We start from the raw sequence: 18559 nt of genomic DNA, 5'->3' as shown, positions 1-18559 counted from the left end.
AGAAACCAACTTTAAATATTGGGTTGGCCAAAAAGTTCGTTTGTCTTTTTTCATAAGATGGCTCTAGTAGTGCTCAGTTGTCTTTAACTTCATTTGAAACAATTCTATTAGATTGTGTTGTGACACCTGTCATCTCAGCATGCATTTAAAATAAAACTTACCAAAATTGGTGAGTTCTTGTGCAACCATTTTAATATTGAAGGTAGAAGAAAATAAGCAACATTTTTGGCATATTATTCTTTATTATTTCAAGAAAGGTAAAAACACAACTGAAACACACACAAAATTGTATAGTGTCTGGAGAGGGTGCTGCAATTGCTCAAACGTGTCACAGTTGTTTGCGAAGTTTTGTGCTGGAGATTTCCTGCCAGACGATGCTCCATAGTCAGGTAGACTGGTTGAAGTTGACAGCAATCCGGTCGAGACATTAATTGAGGACAATCAACATCATACCATGTGGAGATAGAAAAGATAGCACAAAATACCCAAATCAATAAAGAGACTGGTGAAAATGAAAAAATGTGTCTTTTACAGAAAAAAAAAAACCCATATACACTTTTTGGCCAACCCAGTGTAAATGAAGGGGAGCTCCAGCACAAGGTGAAGGGCTGTGGAGCCAAACTGCCCAGGAATGATCAGGCCACTCACTCGGCCTCAGTTTTCCCCTTCTGTAAAATGGGGGTATAATAGTTCTGACCATATAGAGACATTATGAGGATTAAATGAGCTAATTCATATAAAGCACTTAGAATAGTGACCAGCACATAGTTAGCACTGTAAGAGTGTGCTGCTTTGTTATTATTATTATTACTATTATTATTCAAGTGTGGCTTCAGGACAAGTTGCCCAGCTTTCACTTCCAACCAGCTTTTAACTTAGAAGCTTTTCCCCCAAGTAGAAACTCTAGAGCCACCACTTTTTCCTCGGGTGTTAAGACCAGGATCAGTTATGTAATCCCCATCATTACCCAGGTCCTGTGCAAAGTGAAAATGCACAGCCCCTTGTTCAACATTGTTATGAATTTCAAAATGGCTCTAGCAGAGCACGAACTACAGTGCAGGGCCTTTCTGAACTCAAGAGCCTTTGGGACTTCACAGGCCACATGCCCACAAAGCCAGCTCTGCTTAAGACCCACAGACCACAAGGGCAAAGTCAGAATCCAAAACACCAGCCCACCCTCCCCTCCCCTGCCCAGCCTGCTCTAGCCAACCTGAGTCAGGAACACCCTGACCTCCTGGATGTGAACGCACCTCACCCCGGTGGACCCACAGAACCCCAGCACAGGTGTACCCCTTGCCAAAGAAATGCTTTGCTGCCTGTTTTCTTTTGAAGTCCTGGACCCAGAACTTCCAGGGGGCTTCCTTTCCGGACCCACTGGAGCTGGGGGCCAGGTTTGGAAAGGGGAAGGGTAGAGTTAAGACTGTTTCCAAGAGCCTCACTCAAGAGCAGGCTGAGAATTCCTGGTTTCAGGGGGACGCCTGCTCCAGGGAGCCCTGGGCAGGAACAAGTTCCAGCCTGTCTACGCACTCCCCACCCTTGCATCAGTCAGTTGGCCATGTGCAGTCTGGAGAGACTTCAGAGCTTTTTACCCCTTTGTCCTGGCAGAGTCCAGGTGCTCTGGCTCAGCCTGATCCCTCCTACCCTGTCCCAAAGCTCACCATCCCAAGGCCCTCAATGCCCCAGGGACACAGAGGCGCAGTCAGGAAAGGGAAAGGGAGCCAACTGCAGGGGCATTGGCGTAAGTGGCAGCCCTGCCACACAGGCGATTCCTACTGAGTGTGGGCAGCGGGCAAACAAGATTTTACTGTCAGCACAGCCCACCCAGCCCTGAAACACGTCCTTTGTTTCCTGGGGGGTGGGGCCTGATAGTAACTCACTGGGGGCCCAGTGACTGCAGAGCAAGCCACCCTCAACTTGGGCCCTCTCCCACCCACCCCTATTTTGCATCCTCATCCCTCCCCTCCCTCCTCAAAGGGGAGGGATGCACCAGAGGCCTGGGTGTGGGCCAGCTGGGTTTTGATCTCAAAGATACTGTCCATCCCAGCCAGGGCAGGGCATGGGGAAAGCTCTGGCTCCTCCTACCCTCTGTTTCCATTCTCTGCCCCCTCAGAAATGAACCTTGCAGGCATTGGGCCAAGTTCAAAATCCTGAATTGCCAGCTGCAGCCTTGTGGGTGCTGGCTGCAGGGTGGGAAGCCAGAAGGGAGGAGAGCCAGGGTGGGGCTGGCTCCCTGTGCTGCACCCCAATCCTTCCTCTCCTCACCCCTACACTCTTGCATCAGACAGAGGAGTCCCCTACCACCTACTTGAGGGTAGCAGTGATGTTTCTCAGAACCCCAAAATCAAGAGAATGGTGTGAAGGGCAGGCATGCCTGCAGTTCTTGTTTGTAGAGATTGTCAGGGAATGGGGGGCTGTTTGAAATCCAGGGCACAGCAGGGTGGAAGGAGGGCTAGAGCTGTTCCAATTCATTGTTTAATGCTTGGTGAGAATTGAGGGGGAGGGAACAGAGGGAAAGGGGGTACAGGGCAGGAGAGGTACTGTCTTTGCCCAAAGAGCTAGTAGATTGCATGAGCTAATGTGTGTAATCTCAGAACAGGGCCTAGAATTACAGAGGTGCCTTAATTACCATTAAGCATCTTAATTTACCATGGTTATTGTTGTTGTTGTTGTTTTTACTCTGTCCTCTCCCTGGGCCCTCAGCTCCCACAGGTGTAAACAGTCCCTCTGTCCCTACCTGCTTTGGGGGGCAGGTGCCTTCCCAGAGAAGGGGGTGGGCTAAGCGACTTCAGGAGGGTTTCCAGAACTCTTCTGCCCTCTGCTCTGGTTCACAGCACAGGCAGGGTCCCCTTCCCAACTCACCTCTGTGTCACATCCCAGCTTGAGTTTTATTAATACCCTGTTTACTCTCAGCTAGACTTCCCGGGACACATCAGCCCATTTTGGATTCTACAGGCCATGTGTAGTCAGGGTAATAAATACACTCAGCATAGAATTAAAGTTAGTCGCTGGAACTAATTCTATTCATTCTACAGTCATCCATTTGTTTAACAAATACTGTTTTGAGCCCTATCATGTGTCAGACACTGTGTTAGAGGTAGAGTTGCAGGGAAAAAGACCGTGTGTGGGGGGGGCGGGGGGTGGATACAAGCATCTATCAGCCACCACCCACGGTAATGGACAGAATCATCCAAAGGGCTCCTTAAAGAGTGCCAGACCCCTCTCCTGGAGTTTCTGATTCTACAGGCTGAAAGGGGGCCCAGGAATCTGCATTTTAAACTTTTTTAAAAAGACTTATTTATTTATTTTTAGAGAGAGGAGAAGGGAGAGAGAAAGAAAGGAAGAGAAACATTAATGTGCGGTTGCCCCTCACACTCCCCCTAATGAGGACCTGACCTACAACCCAGGCCTGTGCCCCAACTGGGAATCGAACATGCAGCCCATCGTTTCCCAGTCTGGTACTCAATCCAGAGTGCACACCAGCCAGGGCAGGAATCTGCATTTTAAAAAGTGGTTTTTACATGATTATTATTATCAAAGGAGTTTGGAAACATATCCCCAAGGAATAGGGGAGTGGGTAAAAAGAGTTACTTACTGAGAAGGAAAAGGAAGCTGAGAGGACTGGTCAGAGAAGTCAGGTAAGGCTTTCCTGGGAAACTGAGAGCCAGCAGCTAAATCGCAAGGCTGTTGACCTGGTGAAGAGGGGAGGGACTCGTGCTCCTGGAGAGGGATCAGCACATGCAAAGGCCCTGGGTTGGAAGGTAGAAATTGGTACAGCTGGCGCTCAGGAGAGACGGGAAGCTGAAGAGTTGGACAAGAGTTAAATTTGGGGCTAGGGGTACCCTAAGAGCACTGGGGTGCCTTGGAAGGGTTTTTGTGCAAGAGGAGTTGACATAATTGGTGCTTTGAAAAGATTTTTCATTAGCAGAAACACACACTGAGCCTAACAGGCCCTGGGCCAGATTTTGGCAGAATCAGGCTTCTTTCCCAACTGCCTCCTTCTGTGGGGCCTTGGCAGGGGAGGAGCAGGAGCCTAGGTAGCCTGGAGGCCCACCTTGGCAGACACACTCCTGCTGGCTGTGCCCACCTCTGCATCCCCTCAGGCTTAACAGCCGGTGGGCAGCTCCAGAGAGAATCTTGTTTTCTAGTCCCACTGCCAAGACCCACCCTGTTTCCTCCACCCCTTAGCAGTGCCAGCCCCCCCGCCCCCACCACACACACGCGCACACATTCCACCCACCTGCCCTGCCCTCTAGAGTCACCTGCCAAGATGCTAACAGACCCCGCAAGGGAATGCAGAAGAGCAGACGTTCATCCCCTCAGGGGACTCTCCTCATCTCTCTGCCTGACTGAGCCCATTCCCCCACCACCAACAATCAGCCTGCAGCACTGCAGTCTAGCTGACAGATGGAGAGCAGGGGGGTCCTCAGCGCCTCCGCAGTCCTGCAGAGGCTAGTGGGTAGGGAGGCAGTGGGGGAAGGTGCGGCAATGCTAGCCAGGTTCCCCTACTGCACTCAGGAGCTTGGGGAGCAGGGCCTGGCTCGTAGGCGGGGTTACAGATTGCATTCCTTTGCAGATAACCCTGAGGGGCGGGACCGGAAGGCGGGGCCAGAAGGCCAGGCCTGGCCACATGGGGAATTCTTGATCTGCAGTCTCCCAACCTCCACAGAAGCCAGGCCTCCAGCCCCTATAACCCAGATGCGCCTTCACCCTTCCCACAACCCCCCAACATCTTTATCTCTTTGACTAGATTTAAAGCTTCTGGACCAATTCCTGGAATCCAAGAAGGTGGAGGGAAGGGGCAAAATGACCCCCATTCTGTGACCTGATGAAAAAAACACTCCTGGATCCATTACTGAGAAAAGCCAAGTCCACTGGGTTTATGAGAAACGAGGGTGAGGAGAGCGTATGGGGAGAGGGGCATATTCCACCAGCGCCTTCTGCATTCTTCTATTTTAGGGATGGGTCACTCCCCTCATTTCCCTCCTGGAGACCTCCAACTCTCTCTCATTCCAGGGGCCTCCGTGAGGACCTCTGTCACCGAGCCCACTCTGCCTTTTTGCTACTGTGTGGCTCAGCGAGTCCTGAGCTGGCAAGACCTCTGAAGGGTCCCCCCTGGCCTGGAGCTCTGTGCTTGGTGGCGGGGGTCACTAACACATACTGGGCAAGCAGGGCCAGCCTAACCATCATGAGCCGCTTGCAAACCCCTGCTGTTGCCAGTCTCTGCAGCCTGTACTTTACAGACACTATCCCAAAGAACAGGCTAAAGCCCTGTCAGCAGAGACTATTATCATTGTCCCCACATTACTGATGAGAAAACTGAGTTCCTTACAATCACCCAGAGAGTGAGCTGCAGTGCCCGGATTAAACTCGGGCAGAGTGGCTGCACACCCCTGGCAGTGGGTGCTTTTAACCCTCATGTTGACTCACAAAGAAGGAGAAAGCCACCCACCTCACCTGTGCGGGAAGGCAAACGAGGAGCAAAATGTAGTGAGGACCCCGGGTGCCTGCTGTATGGACCCTGTGATTGTGTGGTCCCTGTACTCACAGGTCCCCGGGCCCAAGGGCTTCCCTATATTTGTGTTTATGTTTCAGTTTATTACATACATTTTCAAAATATTTTCTAACTTTTCAATCAGTACATTTTCTATTATCTTGTGGAAATGCGTCAGAGCTCACACAGATGTTTACTTAGGTAGAACAGGCTGGAAGGGAATGGGTTGGGCTGCACCAGCTACAGTGGTTCTCTTTTCCCTTTTCTAAAAATTGAAGCGAAATTCACAAACTAATTATTTAAAGCATACAGCTCAGAGGCATTTAGTGCATTCACCATGTGGTGTGACCATCACCTTATCTAGTTCTGAAACATTTTCATCACTCCTGAAGGAGACTGTTAAGCAGTCACTCCCCATACCTTACTGCCCTCAGGCCCTTAGAAGTGTGGAGAACCCGAGAGGGAGTCCCTCCTTATGGTCCTTCCTTGCTAGGAAATGAGGGTTCTCTGATCTGCTTCTTGGCTCCCCATCAGGATGACCCCCTATCAAGACAGGAGGCCACACACCCCTTGGAAGGCCAGTTCTATGACTCACTTCTACAGCTGAGGGGTCTCCCTTATCTTCTGAGACCACTAACAGCTTGGAGCTGCCCTCCTCCCAGGAGTCACACGTGTGCACACACAGGCACATGCGTGCACACACCCTGCCAGGCCCAAACTCGACAGGCGTGTGGCAGAGGAAGGGCCGGGCCAGCAGCCCCTTGGAGGCCCCCTGCTCAGGGTATCCTGGGCTTTGCTCCCCCTGGGTGCCCACACCCATGCCTGCCCCCAGAGGAGCGCCAGGAATCCCAAGCAGCATAGTTGGGTGGGGAGGAGGGAAGGACTGGCTGTTTCTGGGACACAGAGAATTCCAGCTGGGAGCCCTTCTGTGGTCACATGGGACCAGAGAAGGTGCAGCAAGAGGCTTAAAGCCCAGCCCCCAGCCCAATATGGAGACCAAGAATGTTCTGCATGTTTTTAGGAGAGGAATAGAAGGACCCCACATAGTTGTTCAGGAATTTTAATTGTGCGCTTTGAACCTGCTTCCCATTCCTGCCCCTCCCCCTCAGCCTGCGTGAGGGGACACTTGTCAAGAGCACCCCAGGAACCACAGGAGCAAACAGCCAGGACTTTGTGTGATGGTGACGCACTGACATTTCTGGGCAAGGCAAAATATGCAGCCGCCTCCCTCCAAGCGCCTTGCCGTCTGACGCTGGTTTGTGTGGGTGTGAGGGTGGGTGGGAGCACCAGTGGGGAGCCACGTGGGGGCCAGTGCCAGCTCATCACAGCTGTGTCACTGTGGGCAAGTGACCTAGTTTCTCTGTGCCTTAGCTTCCTCATCTGTAAAGTGGGGACAGACACAGCATCTACTTCAAAAGATCCTGGGTTAGAGGGTATAGCACCTGGCATCTCACAAGCATTCAAGATGTTAAGTCCAATTATTACTATTATTAATGCTATTTGTTAGCAGAGACAGGAAAAATGCTGTTCCTCCAGGTCAGCTGCTTGTCAGTAAGGACGTGGGGTTCTGTTTCTTTAGACCACCCTGCAGGGCTGGCCTTTCCCAATGGCCTTGCCAGACCCCTCTTAGACTCTGGGTCTATCTTAAACAATGGCTTCTCCTTTATTTGAGAGGCTGTGGTCAACACTCAGACCCTGAAGCCACACAGCTGGACATTAGCCCTGCCTCAGCCATTTATTGACTGTGTGGCAATGAGCCAGTTCCTTAACCTCTCTGGGCCTCAGTTGCCACTTCCATAAACTGGCATGATAAATAGAACCCATGTTCCACGGCTGTGTGATGATTAAATGAAATAGTACTTTCTAAAAATTGCCCGGCACACAGTAAGTATTCAATAAACGTGAGGTGTTTTAAAAATACTACTGGAGCCCTGGCTGGTGTAGCTCAGTGGAGTGAGCGCAGGGCTGCGAACTAAAGGGTCGCCAGTTTGATTCCCTGTCAGAGCACATGCCTGGGTTGCAGGCCAGGTCTCCAGTAGGGGGCACTCGAGAGGCAACCACACAGTGATGTTTCCCTCCCTTTCTTTCACCTTCTCTTACCCTCTATCTAAAAATGAATAAATAAAATTATTTTTAAGAAATTTGAAAAATACTACTGGATACCCTTTAGATGAAGAGTCATACTGGTCTTAACAATCACCCTTTCTTTAAAAGTGTGTTTGGGTAACAACAGGGGAAGAGTATTATCAGCTCCGTTTTATGGATAAGGAAACTGAGGCTGGAAATGATTAAGGGGCTCTCCCAAAAGCAACACAGCTGGTAGGGAGTAGAAACTTAGAACCCAGGTTAAATTTGAAAGCCCTGATTTTAACCATGACATTATACCACTGCCCCTTTTAAACACTGATTAAGAGGCTCCCTTCCCCACACGGAAGAGTCCTGTTTTCAGGATTTGTCAAGAAAAATCTCTAACAACAGAAAGCCAATATCAATTCAATAATATATTGGTCAAACACATCTATAAACATTTAAATAACAGTTTTAATATTGTTTGAGATGTATTATGTATTTTTTTACTTGTGTCTTGCTGCATGCATGGGCTCAGGGACTCTCTCCTGATGGTGCTGGGGCTTCCCCAGGAATCGGGGCTCACTGGAGCTCAGGAACCTTACCAGCTCAGGTCTACGTGACTTCAGTGCTGATCTTTTCAACAAAGGTCACCAACTTCCATCTGCCTCACTGAATATTAGCTGTGTCCAGTGTCTGGGTCCTTTCTGGCACCTGTAAGCACCCTGGGGGCCACAGTCACCTTCATCCCCCACTGTGCCTGTCACCCAGGTGAGAGACGATGGGCACTTGCCTAGGGTGGTAATGGAGAAGGTGAGCAGCGGTCAAGTGCAGAAGAGATTCTGAAGGTGGAGCCACCAGGACTTGCTGGTGGATTCAATGTGGGGTGTGAGAGGAGAGGAGTCGAAGATGACTGCCAGGTTGGGTGGGGTGGTGGGCGTGTTTCCTTAGGGAGGGACAGGTGGTGGCACTGGCTCTGGGCCAATGAATCTGGCAATGTTGTCAGGTGGGGGATAGAGGAGTCTGAGGTTAAGAGACAGATCGGGGGGCCAGTAGGGGATGAAAGGTGTTAAAAGAGAGGAATGGGCGAGACACCCCCAGAAGTTCGTGGAAGAGAGGGGACTGCCGCCCCATGTCTGCTGATGTTAGAGACTGAGAAAGCATCTGAACAGACTCAAGGCCCAGGGTCCCTATTCCTGGAATAGTTGGCTCCAGCTCCCTCAGTGGAAAGTGAATCTTTTCACATTGATGGAGACCTGTGCAGGCTGGGAAGTGGGCACCATCAAACCTACAACTGAGAGGGGAGTGCAGAGGTGAAAGTAGGGGATGGGCCCGGGCCCATCTATAATGGCAGAAAACAAATGGTTATTTAAAATAATCCTTGATTTAGGAATAAGGAATTTTATATTGAGTTCTTCAAACTTAAAACCAATCAACAGGTCCCAAAGCACTGTGCACTCTGATGCTAGCAAACCCTTTAAAGGGCCTCTCCATGAGAGAGGCTCCATGTCCAAGCTTAAGTGAATGCACAAAGTCATGACCACTATCAGTCTCCAAACTGTGGGCTACCTGAGAACCTAATTCCACATACTTAGAAACACACCCCAACACAGGACAAATAAGCAAACAGGCTAAGAGAATGAAATGAAGGCCTTACTTGGAGGTCTCACAGGTTGTGACTATGGAATCCCAGGGGGCTGTGCCCCAGGGGTTGGTAAGGCTGGCTGGTTACCTAAGATTGTTCCTGTAAACGTGACCTCCGTTTTTCTTCTCGTTCTTTCTGTATCTTGTCGATTTTCTCTGTTAATAAGTGATAGTATTCATCCTAAAAAGCAATAATATATAATATTATACAGTCAAAACTGCAAAAATCAAATGATCTGATTTGTATGCTCTAACAAACGAGGATGAACTTTTTTAATTACATACATTGGCAAAGGTAAGTATTCAACACTTCTAACTAATAAACCAAAGGCCCAAATTCTTGATGAATTCCTAGTTACACTACAGAACTTAACAGAAGATACTAAATGCACATTATATTTCATTCCACAATTGAACATCTACTTGGATATTTACTGGTGCTGGCAATGACACAGTACAAGCATTATAACCAACATCCACATGGACATGGACGACACTCATGGATAAAATGCAATTCTGTATACCTCATTTACCACTGTCGTGGTGATATGGTAGTAAGAGAATTATGCAAGGGACCTCATATCTTATCTGCTAACTCTCTCTGGTCAGCTACCTCAAAGTGATGTGTCTACACAAATAACACATTCCCTATTTCCAGACAAGTAAGCCAGACAGATGCAGTCCTGTCTACCATAGGTATTGTGCTGGCTGGAACACATATAGCCGAGCAACCTACCAGGCAATTGGCAGACTCGTACATGTCCCCTTCTACTTTCTTAGCATACGCCACTAGGTTCTCCATGCGGGGATCCTTCAGGGCTGCAGGGTCAGGTGTTGGGAAGATGGCTTGGACGCTGAAAAAACAACATAATCTATCAACCCACTTTCAATACATCATCAGCATCTTGCCATTTTATACATGACATGGAAAGAGAAGGTCACATACCTATGGGGGCCATACACTGTTAAGAGAAATCCCCAATCTCTCTTATTTAGGATATGAGTCCACAAATGAAGCATTTCCTACAGATAACACTAACCTGTTGATGTACCTGTAAGTCCAAAACAATGTTTTGCTATTAATAATAAATGCTCAGTCGTCTCAAGACTAGTATGATTTTGCCCTGGCTGGTGTGGCTCAGTGGACGGAGTGCCAGCCTGCAAACCAAAGGGTTGGTGGGTTGATTCCCAGCAAGGGCACATATCTGGGTTTTGGGCCAGGTCTCCAGTTGGGGCCATGCAAGCAACCACACATTGATGTTTTTCTCCCTTCCTTCCCCTCTCTCTAAAAAATAAACTAAATCTTAGGAAAAAAATAGCGTGATTGTGTGCCCCAACTGGTGTGGCTCAGCTGGGTGGATGTGGTCCCACAAATGTAAAGGTTGCTGGTTCCATTCCTGGTCAGGTCACATGCCTGGGCTACATGTTTGGAATATGGTCGGGGTGCATATGAGAGGCAGCCGATCGATGTTACTCTCTCACATTATTTCTCTCCCTTTCTCCTTCTCTACCCTCCCTTTAAAAATACTTTTTCTATTTTTTTATTTTAATTGTTGTTCAAGTACAGTTTTCTGCCTTTTACTCCCATCCCAGCCCACCTCCCTCCCGTTTCCACCCCCTCCCCTTGTTTTTGTCTATGTGTTATTTATACTTGTTCTTGCAAACCCTTCCCCTTTCCCCCCGAAATTCTCTCCCCTCTCCCTTCTGGTCATTGTCAGCCTGTTCTCCATTTCAGTGTCTTTGGTTATATTTTGCTTGTTTGTTTGTTTTGTTGATTAGGTTCCTGTTAAAGGTGAGATCATATGGTATTTGTCTTTCACCACCTGGCTTATTTCACTTAGGATAATGCTTTCCAGTTCCATCCACACTGTCGCAAAGGGTAGGAGCTCCTTTTTTCTTTCTGCTGCATAGAATTCCATTGTGTAAATGTGCCATAGTTTTTTTGATCCATTCATTTACTGATGGGCACCTAGGTTGCTTCCAGCACTAGGCTATTGTAAATTGTGCTGTTATGAACACTGGGGTGCATAGGTTCTTTTGGATTGGTGTTTCAGGGTTCTTAGGATATGATCCTAGCAGTGGAACTGCTGGGAATAAAGGCAGTTCTACTTAACAATTTTTTGACAAAATTCCATACTGTTTTCCACAGTGGCTGCACCAATCTGTATTCCCACCAACAGTGCACTAGGGTTCCCTTTTCTCCACAACCTCTCCAACACTTGTTGTTTGTTGTTTTGTTTATGATGGCCATTCTGACTGGTGTGAAGTGGTATCTCATTGTGGTTTTAATTTGCATCTCTCTGATAGCTAGTGCTACTGAGCATCTTTTCATGTGTCTCTGGATCCTCTGTGCATCCTCCTTGGAGAAGTGTCTGTTCAAGTCCTTTGCCCATTTTTTAATTGGGATGCTTGTCTTCTTAGAGTGGAGATGTGTAAGTTCTTTGTATATGTTGGAGATTAAACCCTTGTCTGAGGTATCATTGGCAAATATGTTTTCCCATATGGCTGGTTCTCTTTTTATTCTAATACTGTTTTCTTTAGCCACACAGAAGCTTTTTATTTTGATGAGATCCCCTTTGTTTATTCTTTCCTTTATGTCCCCTTGCTCTAGGGGACATATCAGTGAAAATGTTGTTGCAAGAAATATCTGAGATTTTCCTGCCTATGTTCTCCTCTACAACTTTAATGGTGTTATAACTTATACTTAAATCTTTTATCCACCTTGAATTTATTTTTGTGTATGGCATAAGTTGGTGCTTGAGTTTCATTTTTTTTGCATGCAGCTGTCCAGCTGCCCAACACCATTTGCTGAAGAGGCTATTTTTACTCCATTTTATGTTGCTGCCCCCTTTGTCAAATATTAGTTGACTGTAGAGACTTGGGTTTATTTCTGGGCTCTCTGTTCTGTTCCACTGGTCTATGTGCCTGTTTTTATGCCAGTACCAGGCTGTTTGGATTACAGTGGCCTTGTAATATAGTTTGGTATGAGGTATTGTGATCCCTCCTACTTTGCTTTTCTCTCTCAAAACTGCAGCAGCTATTCAGGGTCGTTTACAGTTACATATAAATTTTTGAAGTGTTTGTTCTATGTCTGTGAAATATGCCATTGGTACTTTAATAGGTATTGCACTGAATCTATAAATTGCTTTGGGGAGTATGGACATTTTGATGATGTTAATTCTCCTGATCCATGAACATGGTATATGTTTCCATTTGTTTGTGTCTTCCTTGATTTCCTTCTTCAGTGTTGGGTAGTTTTGTAAGTACAGGTCTTTTACCTCCTTGGTTAGGTTTATTCCTAGGTATTTTATTTTTCTTGTTGCTATATCAAATGGGATTTTTTTCTTGATTTCTGCTTCTGATGTTTCATTGTTGGTGTACAAAAATGCCTTTGATTTCTGAGTATTGACTTTCCCAGTCAGGGTGCATATGAGAGGCAGCCAATCGATGTTTCTCTGTCACATTATTTCTCTCCCTTTCTCCTTCTCTGCCCCTCCTTTTAAAAAATTTGAAAAATATATAATAATATGATTTTGAATTCCTACTTTTTAACTATTACAAAACTTAAAATTTTTTAAAAAATTTATTTATTTTTAGAGAAAGAAGAAAGGTGGGAGAAAGAGAGGGAGAGAAACATCAATTGGTTTCCTCTCATATGCACCCTGACTGGGAACCAAACCTGCAACCTAGGCTTGTGCCCTGACCATGAATTGAACTGGTGACCTTTCACTTTGTGGGATCACACCCAACCAACTGAGCCACACCGGTCAGGACTTACTACAAAAATTTTTGATTAAAATAATGAAGAAAAACACTAAAAGGAAATCAAGTTGGTTAACTTTGACTTCAATTTAAGTTAACCAGCTCAAAAAAGTTAACTATTAACTTCCTGTATGTTCACTGAGTGCATGATGCCATCTATACTCACTAGGCCCAAATACCCTCAACTCTCAGGGGTCTCTACAACTGTAAACTTGAGCCATAAAAGGAAGGAAAGCTTCTGAGTTAATAATCCCAGTTCCCTCATGCATCTCAGAGCTCAGAGGACATATCTGGCTACATTGGGAGTGCTGGCTGCTGTGACATGAGTCACAGTTCATGCTCCCCTACAGGGCAGAGCCATGATGCCTGCTGTGGGGATACAGGGTCTAGGATTCTCTGGCCTACCAGCAGTGGCTGTGGCTCTCGAAACAAGGATGTGACCCCCTTCAGCTACCAAGGTACTGTCACCTGGGACCACTCAGGAATTAAATCAGACGCTGATGAAATCACAACATTGTCACAATGACATTAGCCACAAAATGTTTCTGTCACGAGTGAATAGTGGGTAAGGTCAGGAACATACAGTTTATGCACTAGATGGCTCCGCAGGTCCTCAGTGACATGTTCATGCCAGCCTTTCCGAACACCAGTGCTGGAAGGAGGTGCTGCTGTCGGTATAGTGCTGAGAGAAGAACAAGAACACTTCAACCACCTACTGAAGTAACTCAAATGCGCTTCATGTAAGTAAAGCCTTCAACCGTGCGAGACTTTTAAAATATTTAACTTAGAAGAGCCAGTTGACGTATATACAACAAAACTGAAAACATATCTATTATCTGCTGTACATTTAAATTTAAAAGAAAAATAGCATGCGCCCACCCAAACTATTTTGTCTGCTGCACATTTAGAAAGAATAATGGAGTTTTGTATGATTTCCAGCCCACTTTCATGACTGTCACTTCAACAGGAGCCAAATGAAACATGGGTCTTACTTTGTGACCCCAACAGAAGTTGGAAGAGCTGATTCTGAAATCAAGTTTGGTGGCTGCTGATCTGCTGTTATTCCTCCTGCTGGAATGTTCATTGGGTTATTTCCTTTAAAGACAGAAAGAAAAGAAATCAACTTCTAACTTCTAATATACATGAGTTCTGATAACAGATAAACAAGTCAACATATGAATAAGTGATTCTTAATGAAGTATAATAATAAAGATTATGGCAGGAACTCTGGGAGTTATATTTTCAATAGTGGTAACTGACTCCTTCCCACTATACTTTGTAACTAAAATAAGACATTTTTATGGAGGCTGGATGACATAAGTGACTGTGGAAAAAAAAACTAGAAATGACCCATTTCAGCTTCAGATTTTGATTCTGGCATTATTAACATCATGTCCTAAACAACTAAGCTGACTTATCACATATATGTGTCCTCTATTTCTTGCATTATCACAAAATAACACCATAGATGTGAAGTGTAGGTGAAAAGCATAAAAGGTCAATTTGTCTACAGTACTCATTTCAAAGTATGCGTATAAGAGAAGTTAAGAGTCGTATCCCAAATTATACCATCAACAGGAGTGGAGTTAGATTAGAACTTAGGTCTCAGGACTTCAAACCAGTGTCCTGGCCAGTAGATGGTTCTACTGTAGATTGCATGCATAGTATACTCTTCTAACTTGCATTGTTTACCAGGAACTTCAGTCCCCAATCATTCTGAATAAAACTGAACTCAATCTGAAATACAATGAAAATTGACACATTAATTTCCAAAGCTTTGTCAGGGTGCTGGGAGACATACCACAAAGCAGTCAAAGCAAATACTATCTGGTCACCTCTTAGATTTCTAGGAAAAAGTTGTGCTGGAAGTTACTCAGGCTTGCACACATCTCCGCAGAGTTGGTCTTGGTGCTATGCCTTGCAGGTGCTATGCTGGGTCTGCCTTCCTTTTCAGCATCCTCTTATGCACAGTGCAAGACAGGATAAAACGGAACTTCCTAGCCTCAGTGGCAGGCCTCCCATCAAGCAACCACTGAGCAAGAATGCATAAACTCTCCAACAGGTTTTCTTTAGAAGCCAAATGACTCAGAGGAGGGGGCAACACTATATTTCCTAGAAGAGCAAGGACTACACTATTCTGATCAAATACACCACCAATGACTGTCTGGTACCTAAATTAGGGGACAGACAAGCCTACTGCTCTGTCCCTCAGCCATTAAGGTTCTACTGCCTCCTCTGCTCCCCACCCCCACCACTGTCTGTCAAAAGAGGTGTCTGAGAATCTCTGAACAGCTCTCAGAGTCTGTTCAACAAACACTTAATGGAGCATCTCAGAAGCTACTCTTTATGAGTAGAAGTTCTAAGGAGGTAGAGTTGGACTCAATAGTATAAAGGGAGGTGCTTAAAACCATCAGAGGTGCCAAAAATTAGAACAATTACCCAGGCCAGGCAATGAGCCAGTAGAGGTATTCAAGCAATAGGCTGGAGGACTGCTGGCTGAACACTGTCAACAGGACCACACTGCAGCAGTAAACGGGTTCATTCTGGCTCTGGGGCTGACCCTATAGAATCTATCTGACAGCCCTTGTGGGTTTCTGAGTTAGGAAACCCATGGTTTCCTCCAGATAATGACTCAAATCTTCTAAAACAGCTCCAGGAGAGATGCCCAATCCCTTCAAGGTGTTAAAGGCATCTCAGCTGTTCATCTGCATACCAATGATCTGGGAATTTGTTAAAAATGCCCATTCTAATAGAGAGAGCCTGAGATGGGCTCCAGTGTCTGCATTTCTAACAAGCCCCCTGGGAGTGCCTGTGTATAAGGTCTGAGGACTACACTTGGAGTAGAAAAAAACCTCACTGATGAGGCAACATGTGTTCTAATAGGGAATCTGGTCATGTGTCCACACAGCTCCGACTCCATGCCACCCTGTGAACTGGAATTGACTGAGTCCGATGCCAGGACTAACATTAGGATTATACAGACTCTTTGAATAGTCCTAATTATTCAGTAAATCTGATTATCTCTAAAAGGATGGATAGCTTGAGATCACTAATTAAAGAATCTCTAGAAAACAGAAAACCAAAAATTTCAACATAGCCCCAAAAGGTGACCAATGGTCTGGGTTTCAAAAAACATCAGGTTAGCTCCACAGGTAATTCCAGCAGGTTCTCTCAATAGAGACATCACTGAGAGAAGTCAGACAGTGGAATGTGTGCACCAGGTAAGGTGAGCAACTGTGGGAAACCCTGCCTAGAAAGTACATAGACTTGGTGGCACAGGGCATATGCTCCATGGGTCTCAATCCCCAAAGGTCTTACCATCTCAATACAAATAGTCCCCCCTCTCCTTGAATTACCCTTACTTGCACAGGAGCTTCTGAGTCCTGCCAGATCTTGCCCTTACAGGTATATCAGCTGTGATGACACTGTTCATACTTGGAAAATGTTCTTCTATTGTTATTTTATTGAAATTTGGCTCCATCAAGCCTCACCCTCTAGCAAACACTGATCCTCTCCTCAAGGACTGCTAATACTAGTGACTTGTCTCTATCTTGTTCCTTCAGGTAATACCATAGTCACATCATTTTTAATGTAGATATTCTGACGATGGAAGCCAACTTTAAGGTACTAGAAGGTTGAATCCACATTTCTTCTTCATTGCCTAAACCCAGTGCTCACATGTGGTAATAAGCACAATTTGCTTTAGCAGAGTTGAAAAATACCAACAAACTTTTAGAGAAAAGATCATCGCTGAACCTTTCTCACTCACATCAAACTCTTCTATCTATAATCACAAAACTGTTAGAGCCAGAATACACTCCAACTTGAAACCTAACTTGAGAAACATTAAAACAATTTTAGAATAAGCACTTTCATTTCTTTCATGAAAAATTACCAAAACTTCACACAAAGTTTATATTATAAAATCACCCTGGTAACATCTTACATTATGACTAGTAGAAACACTGTGGTTTACCACTTCACAGAGCACGCACCGGATTAATTGTCACAATAGCTAGGGAGTTATAAGGATGTTTAAAAAAAAAACCCCACATGTTTCTTTTCTTTTTTTTTTGAATAAAAACCACATAAGTTTTCTTAAAAAGAGAAATCTTAAAAGTTTACAATTGTCATGGTGATACAAACGTCCCAGAAAAGCCACACCCCCAAATTAAAAGTTCAGAATAAAGTCTTAGCTCATTATCCACAGAATTAATTCTGTACAACTACAAAATTAAAAAGTCTATTACTGAAATGCATCCTAAAACAGAAGAAATTGTAACCATCACCATATACTAATTTAAAAAATGGCTTTATACTAACTTGGGGGAAAAACAGACTGCATTGTACTAGAACTACTGTCCTAAATACTTTGTTTAGAAGATGCAGATTCCTAGACTTTCACTTTATATATGAGATGTCCTGAAAAATTATATTAGTTGAAATTTTAGTCAATCAAAAAATAATTTAACTCATTTTGGAAAGTGACTTTGAAAGGAAACTTAGTAGGGCTCCTTCTATAGAGAGGGAGGGAGAATAATAGGCCCGTGGCCCCAAGATGTCTCTTCTACATGACATGGACACTGCTGAGCAGAGTCAGCTCACTAAGCCTTTTCTCAAGAGAGAGGTGAGCTGAACTTAAAGGAAGAGCACATGGGTTAGTTATCACCAGTGCTCTACTCCCTTAGGAACAACATGTTGTTCCATCTTTCCCTGTACTAGTTGGAAACAACCAGAACGAAAAGCAGCACATACTCTCCAGGAAGGAGTGGGGTCTTGAGGAAGATGACTGAGAAGAATGAGAGTGATGAACATATAGCCACAAACAGGGGAGGGTGGCAAGTTGGCACAGACAAGATGGAGGAAGATGAGAAAAACTGCTGTGCTTCAAGTCACAGGAAGCGGCTCCACCCAGAGGGGTGACATGGTATCAAAGAAAATGTCCTATAATGTCCAATAAGGGACACATCCAAAGACCACAGTTTTACCTCTAAAATGACAGGAAAGGACTTGATATGGGGAAGAGATGCACATCTTTTCACTGCTCTGATGCCTACAGGGAACCCCTGGAAGCCACAGGCAAGCCTCCTGAGCAGCGATCACTGCTTAATTGATAAATCAGCTAAAGGCTACAGAGACGACTCCAAAGATGACAAAACAATGGGAATGATCAGAATGAGGCCAGTTTGGGGCACAGACTCTCATCTGTGCTGAATAAATTGTTAGTTATGCAAATAGGACTGGGACCTGCAGCTCCATGGAAGATGGAAACCTCACAAATGTCAACATGTCGGATTCTATACTGACCTCTGGCCTGACTGACTTGTCTATGACACAGACCCCAAACTTACTTTAGGATTAGGGGTTTCCAACTCTAAAAGAAGTGTCCCTTGCCCTACCCCCAAAGTCACTGCAATTATAGTGGCGGCATTCAAATCCTCAGACACTGAATATCTGTCAAGAAACAGGAAGAGTGGTCACATTGGTGATAATCCTCTTCCACTGCTCTGCTGCTGCTAATTCTAGTGCAGGGGGGTGGAGGTGGCTGGGAAAGAAATTCCAAAACAACCAGCTGCGCCAACTGGCCAGGGCTGA

At 45.5% G+C, this 18559-nt stretch overlaps 1 long non-coding RNA gene across 1 annotated transcript; it reads right to left on the bottom strand.

The window, feature by feature from the left end:
* Positions 1-222: 222 nt before the first annotated feature.
* On the bottom strand, positions 223-14061 carry LOC123825882. Its single transcript, XR_006786975.1, has 5 exons — positions 13957-14061; positions 13548-13646; positions 9939-10056; positions 9291-9383; positions 223-394 (listed from the first exon to the last, which is right to left on the bottom strand). It is a non-coding gene; the product is annotated as an uncharacterized LOC123825882 (long non-coding RNA).
* Positions 14062-18559: the final 4498 nt, after the last annotated feature.

Source organism: Phyllostomus hastatus, unplaced genomic scaffold, assembly GCF_019186645.2.
Source record: "Phyllostomus hastatus isolate PE091 unplaced genomic scaffold, TTU_PhHast_1.1 phas_contig_661, whole genome shotgun sequence".
NCBI classification, from domain to species: Eukaryota; Metazoa; Chordata; class Mammalia; order Chiroptera; family Phyllostomidae; genus Phyllostomus; species Phyllostomus hastatus.
Note: the sequence above shows the minus strand (reverse complement) of the source record. Positions and strands in the feature narration are given on the sequence as shown.